Source organism: Sitodiplosis mosellana, unplaced genomic scaffold (assembly GCF_009176505.1).
Source record: "Sitodiplosis mosellana isolate CC-2019 unplaced genomic scaffold, AAFC_SMos_1.0 Smas_scaffold_6167, whole genome shotgun sequence".
In the NCBI taxonomy this organism is placed as follows: Eukaryota; Metazoa; Arthropoda; class Insecta; order Diptera; family Cecidomyiidae; genus Sitodiplosis; species Sitodiplosis mosellana.
Window position 1 is genome coordinate 894,768 of NW_022601408.1, and position 13,030 is coordinate 907,797.

The 13,030-nt window shown below is 34.1% G+C and overlaps 1 protein-coding gene across 1 annotated transcript in view; it reads left to right on the forward strand.

Moving 5' to 3' along the window:
• LOC129575430 (tyrosine-protein phosphatase 99A) overlaps window positions 1-13,030 on the forward strand; it is a 174,496-nt gene that overhangs the window by 73,822 nt on the left and 87,644 nt on the right. The window lies entirely within an intron of this gene.

The window sequence follows — 13,030 nt, forward strand, 5'->3', positions numbered from 1 at the left end:
TCGCACACTTATTATGTATGTATGTGTATGTGTATGTGTGTGAGTGAGAGTGAGAGTGAAAGAGAGAGAGAGAAAGAGAGAGAGAGAGAGATGGAAAATGTTCGACTGGAAAGTAAAGGCTATAATCACTCTGTGTGTCGCAGTATAGACGAAATGCTTCAAAATTGTGATCATTTATTATTTAAGCTATTGGCCACCATATTGATGCATCGCTGCGTTATCAAACAACAATGTTTTTTTTTCTGTTTCTTACATTCTCTTCTTTCGTCAGCCATCCATCCATCAATCAATTCTTTTCGAAATATTTTGATAAACAGCGAGACGTTAAATTGTGTCAAAAGAAATGCAGGCCTGAACAAAACAATTGTCCCGTTAAATATTGGTGTCAGCTAGTATTCATACTCATTTCTCTTCTTTTTTTCGGTTTCGCTATTGGAAAAGAGCAAGTCGCAAATGCCGTTGAATGACGAACGAAATACCGGGCAAAATGTTTGATTGCCATAATTTATGTGCATTAAAAAAGTGTATTCTCATTAATACTGCGGGCATTTATTTATTTATGCCAACTCCATACAGACTCATCAATTTTATTTGCCGCTTGCGTACGGCGACTGTATTTCCTTTTTGATATCGCCGTTTTGGACGATATCTATGTTGAATTTTATTTGTGTCAATAAAAAAACCTCAAGTGGAAAAGAAGTGAATATTTCGTTATCTCTTTGCCGCTGGGTACATGCGATGACTTTTTTTATATTTCAGTCATATTTATTTTGATTCGTTTTTTAGTGGTTTCATACTTTTTTTTCGCCATATCAGATCAATGGCATAGCATGATATTGACATCAGCTCACTGCCAGATCTTTTTTTGCAGTTTGACAATGGTAATGAATGAAAAAAATGGCCTCGCTCATATCAAAATATTCGATTGTGACATTTTTCAATGGAAATAATCACGTTGGAAGTTCAATTTATATACATATAATTGAAAATTTTAGAAAAATTCAACCACAAAAATAATGAGATTCAATGAAAATCAAGGGGATGGACACCAATGCTAATATTCTATTTTCGTGCTAATTTCGCTAATTTTTTCTAGTTTACTATTTTCCATAAGAAACACACTGTCTAATGCATTTTAAATAGAGATTTGTACCTCCATAAGAAATGTATTGAAACAATGTAAATCAAATGGCAATTTTATTTTTGGTGATTTTTGAGTGTTTGTAAACCAATTCTACATCTGAAATACATTGTTCCTATGTAATTCTTATGCGAGAGCGTTGCCCATAAGGAATACACAGCACTGTACATTACTTATGGAAGAGCGCCGCTGTAGATTAACGGTACTGTGTGCATAAGAAGTGTACGGTGCTGTGTATCTCTTATGGGAAACGCTCTCGCATAAGAATTACATAGGAACAATGTATTTTAGATGAAGAATTTGTTTACAAATATTCAAAAATCAGCAAAAATAAAATTGCCATTTGATTTACATTGTTTCAATACATTCCTTATGGAGGTAAAAATCTCCATTTGAAATGCATTGAACCAATATATTTCAAATGGGCAGCTGTATTTCCTCTAATATTTCATTTTTTTTGTGTGCTAATTTTACTAATATTTCACTAGTTTTCTAATGGTGTCTATCCCTTTGATAAAAATTGACTTATTCATTATATATAGGACTACCGTTATACACAAATTTAATGGTGTGAAAACATTGGTTTGCTATGTATGTCCAATCTCTATGAAGTTCTGTGCTATAGAAAAGTATGAAAAATATAAATCATGTCCGAAAAAGTGTTAACAAGTTGTTACAATATCGGGCATTCATCATATAAAGCATTTGAAATGAACGTGATAAGAAAATGAATTCGGCATTTTTTTAGCTAAAATATATTCTCTAACGTAATCACTTTAAAATGTGTGAAAATATGCTTTTTCTTATGTCAATTCGAAGTATCGCCAGTAGTTTATTCCTGTATTTTATTTTTGACGCTGAGATAAAAGAAAATTCAATGATTCTCACTTTTCTTGGTTACAATGCTCTATAGGGTCATTCATACTACAAATGACTTGTTCCTCCCCTTAAAATGCTCTTTACACAGCTGAAATTAAGTTGGTGCAAGTGTGATTTTGATACTATTACAATAAAAAAGATATTTTCTTTGAAAATGTACCTTCGGGGGAAAGTCGTGTCCTCACTATGAATGGAAAGCGTAATGAATGTGTTTTTCGGAAGTTGACGCGCGTGAAATGTGTTCAACGCGAAAAAGAATTGTCAAAGCAAATTACAATTCTTTTAGTGGCTTGCGGTGATATCACGCAAAGAAGCCATAAAATTAATACTAATTAAAATAATGTATAAATCGCTTGTTGCCCATTAAAGTGTCACAATATTTCTATTCACTTGGACTGGCTGATTCCGGAGGTAGTTTGGTTAGGCGTGAGTTCACCATTTGTTCTAAGACAAAGTTTTCAATTCATTTTCGTTTTACAAAGGCGCCATAGAAAACTTTATGCCGATGGAGAATGCAAAACTCTATACCATTGTTCAATTAAGTTGATTTTCATTATCGATTTGTTGGGCAGTTGTTGTTCACGCATACATTAGCATTTACATAGGACTAGAAACAACAACATCAAAAAAGTTCCCCATATAAACTAAAAAAAAGGAAAAAGAAAGAGAAAGAGAAAAAGAAGATGGAGAAAAATACTGTATACTTCCAAAATTCGATGAATGAATTCGAACGTTACCCGCATAATAATCAAACGAATCTAAACAAACACATTAAAAACTGTGTGCAATTGATTGTATTTGCGTTTGGCTCAAAAGAGTGTACAGCCTGTACATTAAAAAATCGTCAATCGCTTCGATATATGAATGGATGTATATAGTATACATACATGTGGGCAACTTTTACACGATCTGGTATAAATTCGACAATTAATTACATTGAAAGTAATTTGTACGCGCTGTTCAGCAACTTGAAAGCGCTTTCAGTATACTACAAACACTAGAACTTCCCAAATAAAATGTTTTTACACCATCTCTCTTTCTCGCACTCGTTCATCGTAAAGATTCGATTTACAGAGTGTCCCATTGAAAATAGTACAAGCCACACGATTTGTGTCATTGTAGTAGCGATGCTGTGCTCATGTCTATGTCCGTACTCAGCTAACTATGTCAAGCAGAGCAAGTTGTCTTGTTGCTGGGTGTTCCATGTCTCGCTGCTCTGTCCTGTCCATCACACCAAATAATGCTCGTCAAGTGTGAGCCCATGCAGCCCCATACATGCACGTACATTTATATATCTCTTCCTTTCACTCGCTCACTTGTACTCAAATGTCAATCCTTGTTCGTATCAATAATTTAGATTAAATACGTTGACGTGAACATGTTAACCATCACACATCCGTCTATGTCTATGTCTAATCAGATTAGATGCATTCGATTTATGTTTTTCGCAATATTGATATATTGTTCGTATGTATAATATATAGTCAATGTTCAATGTTTAATATTCAACCACATGTAAAAACGATGCGTGTCTGAGTGTAAAGCCTCTCTGATCGCCGGTATGTGGTTTTTGGTGTGCAAATAGCAAACAGTTTCCATTTCGTATTTACTTTGCGTGTCCTAAGCCCTGTAGCCACTATTTCACTATCTAGCATTCATTTTTCATGCCAGTGTCGAGTCAGCTGGGTGATTTACCAATTCTTATCCAATCATTTCTTATAGTATCTTGAGAGATCAAAGTTCGGCAAGAATGTGACATTTTCAACTAATGACACCTTTGGTTTTCTTCGGTTATTGCCTTGCGTTACACTCACTATATTTCGACTTATTTGAGATGCCAGAAAGGATGTTTGTTTCAAACATGTGCTTTCCGATGGCTAAGCATCTCAGAATTTCGTAAGCTACGGATATATCCGAGCATATCGACGACGCATACTGTATAATACAGCTGCACGTAGCTGCAACGACTACAATAGACGTCAACAGCGAGTACAACTACCATTTGGTTTGACGTTTTGTTATTAAGTTAGTTTAAGTAGCTTAAATGTAAGTTAAGTTAAAGTAAAGTACTGAGTTTCATGTCTAACGTTTAGACTTAATAGTAGACTTGACATGAAGCTCAGTACTTTTAATGATTTCTACAAAAATCAATAGATGGCGTTGGGGGTTTAGCATTTGCCTTGTGGTCAATATGCTCGGATATATCCGTAGCTTACGAAATGCTGAGATGCTCAGCCATCGGAAAACACATGTTTGGTTTGTTTTTAGCCTGTTTACTTGAATTGACCCATTTAATTGATACGTATATTCGAAGCGCTAGAACAAAATTAAGATTGGGGTGAAAAAATGCTATAGATACAAAATGAATGCAATTTTTGGAAAGTAAAAAAATGAGGACACTGAATGTTCTGAAAATAGGTTTAGTACAGATTTTGATCAATACAGAGGATATTTGTGGGGATATGAATGGAAAATATTTTGATTCCGGCCAATCCAAAAGCCTGCTATATGGTAGCCTTAGTAATTAAAGGTAATTGGATATATATGGTCGAAAGCAATTCTATAAAAACTTCTTCAGAGTTCTATTTACGTCAATATTGTCGATTCGACTTAACATACAAAATGTTGCTCAAATTATTCAGTCAAAACGGACATAAATTGTATTGGCTTGCAAAATGCAAATGTCAATGCTCTGAATTGGAAGTGTTATAAATTCAATCCTGTTGTTTTCATGAAGTTCTATTGTTAGTCAATGCAACGACCGATAGTTTTCATGGAAAATCGTATCGCTGTTGTGGATTCAGACTGAACAAAAAGTCCACTGAAAATTTTCGAGCTGTTCAATTTTAATTTTCGAATCAATGATTTATAAAATCATTTTCGAATGAAGAGTGTTTTTTTTTTCATGTGTTTGCTAGCGAAAAACGATATTTTGCGTGGATGCCGTGTTTTTAATGCCTGATAGGATTGATAGGATTATACAGCAACGATATCAGCATGGAATGAAAATAAAAGCAAAAACGTGAACAGTTATTTTTGTAATAAAGGCCACGAATGCAGCGTTACGCAACTTTTATGCAAATATCGATGTGTTGCGTGGCATGTGCATGATAACCGATGTCATTTCATAAAAATTCCAGAATTTTCCCGCGGGAAAAATATGAGGGAAGAACACTCATGCATACAAATGTCTTGATTCAATTAAATGATGAAATCATTATGACTTTTTTAGTCGAAAAGTGTATGGAAAAAAAAAATGGACGAAGTTATGTATAAATGAGCAGTAAGGGTTAATAACAACAATGGATATTTTTATTTGACAAAAAAAAATTGAAAAATCAGCGCTTTTAAAATTAAATTGTTTCGACGCTGTTTTCATTGGAAAATTGTCTTTGGAGAAAAAAAATTTATCCAATATGGTTTATTTGGCAATATTTCACTGCAGCTCACATCCACAAAGGCATTGTAATAATTATCGTCATTTTCATTATTGTCTCCTGATTTATTTTTCACATGGTTAATGGTTTGCAGCGGTCCAATTCTCTCGAAAAAGCTTGAATGAGATTCAATTGTTAATACAATTTGATCAGATTTTGGCGGTTCAACGGACAAACTATTTACGAAGCAAACCTTAAAAATAAGAGCGTAGTTATTTTGATTTAATTTTTGTTTGTTCTAAATAATATAAAACAATTAAACTAATGACATAAGAATGATTCGATTGTCGCATATTGAAAAATCACTTGGGAACAACGAACAAAATTAGGAGTAAAATAATAGATAACATTGAGACATTTGAACGGACCGTTGTGTGTGTTGGATTTCATTGATCGCACACATGGAAAAACTGAAGATAAACAGGGGAGAAAATGCCCAAAAGATGCTCGTAATACGGTTGGAGAACTGTCCAAGTGAATGCACACACCCAATTTATTAAATTCGAGCAACGAAGCAAATTAATTCGGTGGGTTGTCGTTGAGCTGATGCAAGCCTTACTTTATTTCTTCTATTTCTTTTTCTGTTAGCCATTCGTTATTGCCCGCTTCGATGTGGATGTGTCACGAGATAATGTGAAAAGCCGCTTTACGCTTTTTCTTCTCTCTCGACCATAAGAAGATGAAGTACTGAATTAGAGTATCGAGTTCCAAACAAACAACAAACGAATGAATAAATAAATAACGAAGAAATACGGAAAATCACGATATTTAAGAAGCCAAAGCTCTTCATGCGAAGAGCAGAAATTACATTTCAAGGAAAACAGATTATTTAAAAAAAAAAAATTCACGATAATACACGGTGGAAAATGCATGTCTACGTGTATCCGGATCAGAAAAATTCTACGTACAAAAATATAAAAAGTCGAGTAGGGAAGATGGCGACAAGAAAAAACAAGATTTGGTTTTCGAAGGAAGGGAGTGGAGCATATTAAATAGCATTGATAAGAATGGCAACAACAATGCCATATTATGAAATTTTACACAAGATGAAAATCAAAACAGAAACCGCACTCATTCACACTGCGCCACAGTGAAAAAGTAGGAACGACATGAATGAAACATATAAAAAACGAGACGTACTTTGTACACAGTAAAACATTTTCCGCAGTGAACATTCTCCACTTCGTTTCCATAAAATGCACACGAAGCGTGCACTTACCGTACGATTTCGTATTTATCATGATGTATTTTAGTTAAATATCCAGCGAATTAGCCATTTAAACCAAAAAAAAGAAAAATTCGAGACTGTTCGCTTCTTTAAAGCCTCACGGATCCATGCTATATCACATGGTGAACTCAAGCAACGTTCCCCCAAAATTTGTGATTACAAATAAACAACCGCCACCCACTGCTATTGTTGATCGTATTTCGTCAATTTAGAGTCAATCTCCCAACCTTTCTTGACTATTGATTTTCCTGTTCGTCCTAACAACGTTGCCAAATCGGTCATTCTCAGGTTAAAACTTAATTTTCAAACAGATTTTGTTGTTCGACAAATCACAAGTAATATTATGTTCCAAGTCGTTTGGATAATTCTTTCGGAAATGCACGGTAGAGTGTGACCTATGATACCTTCGCCAAGTCAGTCGAAATTGTGTGCGTATACATGTGAGGCAATGAATACCATGACCAAAAAAATGACACGTGCTAAACATTTCTTTCCGTTACATTCATCTGTATGCAAACCAATAGAATTTTTGTTGATGATACTGCTTCTTTTATTTCCCACTATGGACGCCGCCATTGTTATGAAAATGTTGAGAAATGAGTGTATTTAATTAAATGCAAACATCCGCGTAAGTCTATACTAAATAAATATGTTTTCGAAATTCGTTCTTTATTGTGAATAAACATTTTTTCCACACCAAATTATCCATTAAAAATATATTTATTTATACCAATTTGATATGAATTTCAAAAATATTTTTATTTAGCATAGCCGTAAGGCTTAGCGGATATTGGCATTTCATTAAACGCATTCATTTCTCGACATGTTTACAACAATGGCGGCGTCCTTAGTGTGAAAAAGAAGAAGAAGTTTCGTTCAAGCAATCGCACACGGATGGTTACATTATATTCTTTTCATGTAGAAATTAATTTGAACGTTTAATGGCTTACTTTTGTATGCGATCAACTTCGAAAATATAAACGAATTCGATTTGAAACGGCTCACAAAAAATGAATTGGAACAACATTTCTAGATTTAAAAAAAAATGAGCACAAACAAAATGATAAGTAAGCAAAATAATGTAAAATGTTCGCCCTAGCAAGGGAATATTGGTCCCCCAATGCAACTCAAATAAAAAAACATATACTTGAATATGATGAATACAAAAAAGGAGTAAATGTGAACCAGTACTGGTCGTCAAATTGTCGAAAAAAATTGAATGTATGATGAGATTCTGATGGAAATCTGTTTTTACCATGTGCTTTGGTGCTTGAGATTAATGCTGTCGGATTTGCGCGCATTGTTGTTGATTGGACTTGTGTAAAAATGCTCCCAGTATAATATCGGTTCAAATTTTTTTTTTCTGAAATATGTCAAGAGGCATTTTCTTTCCTTTTTTACAATTCTCATTTCATAAATGAACGTCAAGAGCCGTTTGAACTGTACGGTTGCTATGATGGGTTTTCGAATACTGGCTCGTATCTTGAAATTGACAAGCATTCAGTTCTGAAAATGACGCAAAATTTAATTGAATTGCCAATAAGCTGTACAGTGCACATAAAATATTTCACAGCAAGTCGATGGTGCTATAAAGTGTTTAAAGATTAGCTCCATCCGTGTCATTTTATTTGGATAATTTTTCTCTTCGCAAAGCATGAACATCAACAACCGAATCTATCTGTATGTATTATATCCAATCGTAAATAGCTGCGGAATTGAAATCGATTGAATGTTTGAAACATTCTTATGATTCAATACACATCGATCACAGGGCTAATTAATCTCCAAAAAAATTAATAACTTTTTAGACGTCTCAGAGAGAAAGATGCAGTTTTTGTTGATGGTTTCCTTTTTTTTTTTAAACGCCACAAGGTAAACGCAGTTTGGTAATTTGTACAGGATAAGAATGCTGGCAAAATATTGAGTGGGTGACCTCTAAACAACCACGATGGAATATTCCTAATGTCTTATAATACATATAAAAACCATATAAATCACAACAAATGAGCTAGATGTGGTTTGTGCGCTGGCCCATGAACGCTTTCCAAAGCAATATTTCATTTTTGCCCAAAATATTTTCGGCTTGTTTGTTCGCAAGTACCTAAAAATACCCCTATAGAACGAAACCGAACGTAAAGTTGCGTTTCAGCCGGCAAATTTGATTGAACATCATTCTGCCGAAATATTTGTAATGCCTTTTGCCTTAATACGAACATCGTTCATTGCGGCGTTCACAAAGCGTTAAATACAACATCGCATCGAAATGATGAAGGACTAAAGTTCACAAACGTCGTGTTTGCACAATGTTGTAAGTTGTTGAATTTATTAATGTACGTTTATTGTTTGGGCCTTGGATTTGCAAGCAACATGTAATTTTCATATATTTATCGTTGTTATTCGAATACCTGAGTTTTTCTAAGGCTTACTCTATCAGCTCCTTGGAAATGAGTTATTATGGTTGTGTTTATTTCGCATCGTGACGCTCAAAGAAAGTCATGCGTTTACTATTTATCATAGAAGTGTTTATAAATTAAAGTGCCCTTTAGTGTTCATATTCATACCATCCCATTTGAAGCAATATGTGCTGAGAGACTGCGACTTCTTGAATTATTCTCAAGTGCCAAAAGAGCAAATGGTAAAAATTGTAAGAACGATAAAGTCATGCATTTTTGTTGCTCCTGAAAATCAGGGCAAATCTAAAGTTGATGTTGGCTTTTGATTCTTGGTATATCTCATGTAGAAAAAAACACATAGTGTTTCAACACGTTGTTCCTTTAACGTTGCGATTGCTATTGGCAGCTCATCACTGCGAGTGACAGCTAATATGTTACGTAAGAAATAGATGTTTTTCTTCTTTTGCGTCGGATCACTCCAAAGCAGAGAATGTTAGTTGTCGCGACAGCAAACAGCATAACCAAAACATATTCATAGGCTACGTTGCTCTTTATATGCGATGATGAATCATCAAATGCTGTAATAGTTTCCCCATGCCGCCGTTGCCTAGCGACTATCTGTCAAGTCTTCATTACGCACCACTTGCTCTACCTTTGCCAAGAAAACAGTTTGACCTGAAAACCCATAAACAAGAGCAATTTCCCTTTGTATTGAATGCCAATCGATATTTTTCTGTACTTTTATCTTTTTCTTGTCCAATTTATTCGAAATGGAGACGCAAATGAAAATGAATGTATTTAATTTTTTGCGTATTCGTCGATTTTTCTGCTTACTGTCACTTGGAGATCGATAAAAGATGAAATAAAGGTACACCTACCCAAATTGTTGGCCGAAAAAAAGACAAAGCCGTGAAAATCGAGCCTATGTTATATACCTATAGACTCTATTAGAGTTGTCGTTATAACTTTTTTTGTTTTTGATTTATCCTTCCCAATTTCTAATGGTGCAAATTTCAAAGCTAAATGAGCAGAATATATCAAAAGTATATATTACGAAAGAGACACATTAATTTTAATGTCTTGCTTAATTCACAACAAAAATAGATTATTCCAAATTTTATCTCTTCCATTTACATTTGAAAGGTAGAATTCATAATATTTATTGCGACTCATAAAAATGAATAATAGCGTTTCTCATCCCATGCGCCAAAAATCAAAATCAAATCAATATATTTTTTAATTTATTCCTTAAAAAAAAAACTTCCAACTCACTGAACGATGAGATGTTGGGCTTTGTTGCGCGATTTCACTTCCAATCAATTTTCGTGCATGGTTCCGAATTTTGATATTGCATGCTTGAGTTGAAGCTTGTGTGTAGGTTTAGGTTCGGGTTTGGGTTCTGATTTTTATTACATTTTCTGCTATCTAGCAATTTGCATCAGTCTTTCGTTTATAAACTTTAAATGTTCACGGGTGAAAAGCGAACACTATGCGATTCAGAAGTATATCAGTAAATATTTGTTGTGTTGCTTTCGATTAGCTTTTAGCCAGAAACCGGGAAAAACGGTCGTCAATATAAAAAACAAACACATCAAACATATTGAAGGCAAATTTTTACAGTGGTAGAGCATTCGGATCGTATTTAATTTAGCATTTGATGCATAGAATTCTCCTCTCTCTATCTCTCTTATGCATGATGTCGCGCAATTAATTTTCCCCAAAATTTTACCAAATATCATTACGTATAACGTACCCTCATGCACCAATCTCAAGTGTACTGCCAAAACATTGGATTCTTAAGGTCCGCTGTAAGAACAACGCCGAAGAGAGAACAGCGAAGACGATTTAGGATGATAAATATGGTGTCTCGTTTAGGATCGAAAAAGCAATGCGTGTATGGGTGTACGTACATGAATCTGCAAATGATGTATTTTAAGGACGATAGAAGCATAAAAAATATGGGACCTTGTCTTTGCTTAATAATTCACCTATACAGTCTGTGAGGTGTAATTTTCAATGAGCAATGTTTAAAAAAACCTATCTCAAAAAGATGAGGGAAGGTGAAAAATCCTATTAATTTTTTATGTTTGAATGGGCTAATAAAAAGGCTTTATATCATTATTTTTTGTCTTCTTCTTCTTCATTTTCATCTTCTTCTTTCGGCTACATCATTTGTAGTTCCATAAAAGTAACACCAACGTATAATACACTTTTCGTTCTAATTTGACTGCGATGCAAGCATTTCTTTCGCACAAGGATGGCTTATACAATGCTTTCTTTATGGCTAACTTGTATCATATGGCGAAAAAAAAAAATTTGAACTGAGACTTGAGTTCAGCTAGCTCACGACGCCCCCTCTCACACATAAAATAAAATAAATTAAAACCAAACACGTGAATAGCTTTATCAGCTATTGCAGAAGATTCGCATATTTTTTAAACTTTCCCAACTTTTTGCATAAGGCTTCTCAGTATCGGACACATGCCAACATAAATTAACCAAACGAATGAAAAAAAAGAAGCAATCAGAGGAAATAAATTTCCAACAGACACGATAAAACACAAACAAGAATAAATCTCTTGTGAATTGCGATAGAAAAATTCAACGTACATCCAAGAACGCGATATTTTTTTTTATAGTTTCACATTGTTTTGCTACCATTTAAATTTGATTGACATTGCAATGCATGAAGTGAAAGCAGCTATCACGCGCACAAAACAAATTCACAACGTATGAAAATGAAACAGTGAGCCGAATTAAAGGCTCATTCTTGCATAGAATGGATGCTGTAATGGTGCAAATGATCTCGTTTCTCTTGGGACAGTAGCATGCAACAGTTTAGAACATGCAAAAAAACAATAACTATTCACTATCCAAATTTTTGCGATTTCGAAATGTTCTATGAAAAATTCTCAAAACTGTTATCAAGGTTAACTCTCAATTGATGAGGATACAAATGAAAATCCCATCAGCTATCACTCGGCTAAACATTATGTGGCTACAAATACGATTGTTAACACTAGCATAACCATTTCAAATGAAGTTATTCACAGTTTATATTTATGGATAAGAAAAAAAATACAAAACTCAACGTGTAATTTATACCGTCATAAAATGCACTTTCCACCCAAAAATCATATCAACTTCACAAACATGTAGTAAAGAGTATCGAGCTGTCACTAAATTATGATTGAAGCCGATGCTTAAGATGCAAATGTTGATATAAAGAATTTACTTCATTTAAAATAATCTATTGACATAATGCGAACTAACAAGTTTTACTGTCTTGTGGCTCGTCGTAATATATAGTCGGTGTTTTTGGCAAATAAGTTTTCTACATTTTGAAACATCGAAACATGTGATGGTAGATAATTGGCTACATAAGTAGTAAAAAGTTGAATTGATTTCTATGCTTAGATCTAATATTGTAGATCCGCTACAAATTATGAATTTACACACATAAAAGGGATTTTCTGGTGTGAAGTAGTGCATTCAGGCGATATTATTATAGTACTTTCAAGGAACGAACACCTTAGAACGTTCGGCATCTGTTATTGATGATTTCGAGAATGAATGTGATAAATTAATCATGAAAAATGTCAGTGCCAAATTTAGTGGCCGTGAATTATATTACTTGCACCCATTTAGGGTTTGGATAAATATCGCTGCACTGACTTATTGCGAAATAGTATGAGCATTAAACGTAGGCATTTTATACGAACCATTTTCGATCGCCTCCTTTTGTTTTTCGTTTTTTTTTTTTTAGATATTTTCACTGAAAAAAATGCTTGGTGAATATCTACGCATAAATCATTTAATATTTCAAATAGTAGCGACCGTCAATTTCAGTCCATAAATCCACAATCAACTTCTAATTCAACATGACGATAGGTTTGAATGTGTTGAGTTCGCTAGCTATGTATACACAAGCCAATGAGCGAAAAAGAGGGGC